At 38.3% G+C, this 5000-nt stretch overlaps 1 pseudogene; it reads left to right on the top strand.

The window, feature by feature from the left end:
- The window catches only part of LOC119597632, a 45193-nt pseudogene that overhangs the window by 39058 nt on the left and 1135 nt on the right, over nt 1-5000 (top strand).

A 5000-nucleotide genomic window follows, 5' to 3' on the forward strand; every position in this document is an offset into this window, starting at 1 on the left:
CAACAAGTATTTATCCATTCAATTATTTATTATTATGATTTCCATTTTTTTTTAGGGGGGGGGGTGGCGACACTGTGTGTGGGAGGAGCTAAAGAAGACGAGAAACAATGAGTATAAGAGAATGACCTGAACAGTTAAATGGATAGCCAATAATATAACAGTGGTACGTACCATACTCAATGTTACCAGATCACTTGACAAAAAAAGAAGAAATATATTTACCGGATTGAAAGAAAGCGGATGTACCTCAGTAGTGATAAAATAGTAAATAAAAAGAGAAAGAAAAGAAAGAGAAATATGTAAGTAATCACAAGAAAAGAAAAATATTGAACACCGTGTCTGGCAGCTTCAGAATTTCCAAAGTCGAAGCGAAGTTAATTATAGAGAAAACTTATCAACAAGTTAATTCCGTCACACTTCACCTTTTGACGAATATTTGTAACTTTGCAACTTTTTATTGTTTTGTATTTTTCGTACTGTCTGAATGCGTAATTCGAGTGATGTTACATCGAGGCGAGTCAGTTACATTCCTTGCGTTGTGAAATTGTTCATTCTCGACCATCCTTCTCTCCATCTGTTACTCTAAAGTTTGTTCATTTCCTCGCCCCTCATCCTCTCACCCTTTCACCCTGTTGCGATTTCACCCTCTCATCCTCTCACCCTTTCACCCTGTTGCGATTTCACCCTCTCATCCTCTTATCATTTCGTCACCTTCACGCCCACAAAATCTCATATCCTGTCGTTGTTTCACCCTCTCACCATCTCACCCGCACCTTTCACCCTCTCACCCTCTCACCCCCTCACCTCACCCTCACACCCCCTCACCCCCTCACCTCACCCTCACACCCCCTCACCTCTCACCCCCTCACCTCACCACCTCCGGACTCGCTAACCGCACAACGCCCCCCCTCTCTCTCTCTCTCCCCCTCTCTACCCTCCGTGGCGACGCAGCGCGAGGCCTCTTCAGCCAAGTCTTCAGGAGCCAATGAACTCGGACTGTCCAACGTGGGCGGCGTGTTCGTCGTCCTCATCGGCGGGATGGGCATCGCTGCTCTGGTGGCCATCTGCGAGTTCCTGTGGAATGCTCGCGAGCTGGCCACGGACGAGACGGTGAGTGCTTGCGAGGGGAGTGCCGGGCCCGGGTTTGTCGCGCTGTTGATACGCTGGTTTGTTCGGCGGGGTTATGTTGGTGGGGTTATGTTGGGGAAGTGATGTTGGTGAGGTTATGTTGGGGAAGTGATGTTGGTGGGTTATGTTGGGAGTGATGTTGGGAAGTTGATGTTGGGAAGTTAATGTTGGGGATATGTTGGAGTTATGGTTGGAAGTATGTGGTGAATGTTGGAGAAGTGATGTTGGTGAGGAAAATGTTGGTGCGGTTATGTTGGGAAGGATGCTTGTGATATTTGGGCATGTGTGGTGAGGTTATGTTGACGAAGTGATGGTTGGTGGGTTATTTGGCGAATGTGGGTGGGTCATGTTGGTGAAGTATAAGTTCGTGAGGTATGTTGGGGGATTATGATGTTTGTTGGTGGTAATGTTGGTGGGCAATGTTGGTGGGTTATGTTGGGGACTAATGTTGTGATTTTATTTTGGAGTATGTTTGGTTGTTATTTGAAGTAATGTTTTTATGTTCGAATGAGTTGTGTTATGTGGATGTTGTGGGGTTTTTGGAATAATTGGTGGTATTTGGAGTATTAAGTAATGTTATTATTTAATAATTGGTTGATGGTTTATTTGGGAAGAATTGGTGGATATGTTGGTAATGTGGTGAGGTATGTTGGAAGTAATGTGGTGAGGTTATAGTGGGGAATAGAAGATGCTTGTAGTATGTTGAGTGAAGTAATGTGTGGGTTAGTTGGGGAAGTGATGTGGTGAGTATGTGGGAGAAGTGGTAGGTATGGGGAAATTGGGTGTTAGTTGGTAGATACCGGAGATATTGTTATGTGGGAAGTAATTGGGAGATAGGTGTGGGTACTTGGTGAGGAATGTTGAGAACAATGTGGTGGGTAATGTTGGAGCAGTGATGTTGGTGAGAAAATGTTGGTGCGGTCATGTTGGTGAGAATATGGGGCTCTGATATTGTACGCATGTTGGTGAAGCTATGTTGACGGAATGATGGTGGTGGAAACAAGTTCATAGGCAAGTGGTGGTCATGTGTAAGTAAGTCGAGGATATGTGGAGGCATTTATTGAGTCTTTGTTGGTGGCCATGTTGGTGGGGCCATGTTGGTGGGGCCATGTTGGTGTGCCTATGATTTCGTTCCTTTTTTATTTCTTATGGTACTGTTTTTTTATTTTTTATTTTTTATAGATCGATAGATGTGTGTATGTGTGTCTGTATATATATATATATATATATATATATATATATATATATATATATATATATATATATATATATATATGGTTATGGTTTCATATAAATAGAAGAATTGGTGGATATGTGTAGATGGGTAGGTAAATAGATAGCGAGGTAGATAGAAAGATAGCTGAGTAGATGATTAGATAGGTAAATAAGTAAACAGATAGACATTCAGATAGATGGATGGGTAGACAGATAGACAGGTAGGTAAATGGGTAGATAGGTAGACAGATACGTAGATACAAGTAGGGAAATGGGTAGATAGGTAGACAGATAGACAGGTAGGTAAATGGGTAGATAGGTAGGCAGATAGACAGGTAGGTAAATGGGTAGATAGGTAGACAGATAGACAGGTAGGGAAATGGGTAGATAGGTAGGCAGATAGACAGGTAGGGAAATGGGTAGACGGTAGGGAAATGGTAGATAGGTACATGAGTAGGGGTAGATAGGTAGGTAAGTAGGTACACATGAAAACAGATAAAATAGATAAGCAGGTACGGATGTAGATATATATAGATATATATTTTTTTCCCCTTTTTATATATAAAAAAATGGATCAGTTCATTTCTGACCAGCCTTCGTGAACAAAAGCAAATCAATATTTCCATCCTAGGATTTACTTATTTCGTACCAGTGAACGTGAACGGTTTTTTAATCATTATTGCTATTGCTGTTGTTGTTGTTGGTGGTGGTGGTGTTATTATTGATGTTGTTGTTAATGTTTTTTTTGTTATTAATGTTGCTGTTGTTAATGTTGTTAATTTTGTTGTTGGTGGTGTTGTTGTTATTGATGTTGTTGTTAATGTTGTTGTTGATGTTGTTATTAATGTAGTTGTTAATATTGTTAATTTTGTTGGTGGTGGTTGTTGTTGTTATTGATGTTGTTGTTAATGTTGTTGTTGTTGTTATTGATGCTGTTGTTATTGAGAATAGAGACTTATTTCGGTAGTCTGACTAACAATGGTATATCAGAATAGGAAGAAGATTAACCATGTGACCAATAAAAATGAAAAATAAATGAATGATGCATACCACCAAACTACAGTATTTCCCAGCCTCACAAAATCAGTAATAATAATAATAACAATAAATTAAAAAAACCTGAGTCCTCACACACACACACACACACACACACACACACACACACACACACACACACACACACACACACACACACACACAGAGCTTAAAGTATATTTTGTTTTCTTTCACACTCTGTTATATTTATCCCATAAACGAAAATAAAGAAGTAAAATATTAATATCCCATAAATAAATAGCTCGCTAATATCCTGACTCCACCCCACCCCCCCCCCAAAAAAAAAAAAAAAAAAAAAAAAAAAAAAGAAAAGAAAGAATAGATAAATGAATGCATAAACAGACTAAGGTGAAAATTCCTCTTCTTTCACACCAACTTATCTACAAAAAATAATACATAAAAATAAGTAAATAAACAAACAAACAAACGAATAAATAAATAAGAATAAAATAATGATAACAATAATAAAAATAAAATATCTAAAATTTCTTGCCAAATTAGTAATGTCATACTGTGCCCATATGTTCTTGCTAAATCACTCCTAGACAAACAAACAAACACGCAACACACACACACACACACACACACACACACACACACACACACACACACACACACACACACACACACACACACACACACACACACACACACACACACACACACACAAACGATTTGAAAACGCCAGCCTTCACTCACATCTAAAAATATTATTAACCTCAAATAATGTTTATCTTTTTCCTTCCCACACCGTATGCTTTGTAATGATAACCTAAAAATGTTGTTAAAATCCCTTGTTTCTCATTTCTACGCATAAAGGAAAAGAGAAAATCCTCTGGCTTCTTAAATCTAATGATATTGAAATAACCCTCTTTTCTATCTTTCTTCAGTATCAAACTGCCTTCAAAAAGTAACAATGAAAAATAATCCTACTCTCTCTAACCTCCTTCCCAAAACTGACTCCTTGAAGATAAACAAATAATAATAATTGACCCTGCTCTCTCCCTCTCGCTCATATGAAAAATAGTAATCCTGTTCTCACCCTCCCTTCAGCACTCTCCTTAATTAAAGGAAAAGAAAAGAAAAGCTCATTCCTATAATTTCTCTTGAAAAAACAATAATCTTGCTCTCTTCCTCCTTTCCATTCTTCATTAAGGAATAAACAAATAAAAAAGAATAACCCTGCTTTCCCCCTCCCTCCCATTTTTCCCTTGAAAAATAAACATATAATAAAAAAGAATAACCCTGCTCTTGCTCTCTCCCACCCATTCACCCCTTAATAAGATAAAGAAAATAAACGAATAGAAATAATAATAATAATAATAATAATAATAATAATAATACAACCCTCATCTCTTCCTCTCATTCTCCTCATGAAAAGAGAAATATAATAACAATAAGAATGCTCTCCCTCCTCCCCTTAAGAAAAATAAACAAATGAAATGAAAGATAATAACCCTACCCCCCCCCCTTTAAGAAAAATAACCAAATGAAAATGAAAGATAATAACCCCGCTCTCTCCCTCCCACCCCCCTTAAGAAAGATACCCAAAATAATAATAATAAAAAAAGATAATAACCCCGCTCTCTCCCTCCCTCCCC

Source organism: Penaeus monodon, chromosome 39 (genome assembly GCF_015228065.2).
Source record: "Penaeus monodon isolate SGIC_2016 chromosome 39, NSTDA_Pmon_1, whole genome shotgun sequence".
NCBI lineage: Eukaryota > Metazoa > Arthropoda > Malacostraca > Decapoda > Penaeidae > Penaeus > Penaeus monodon.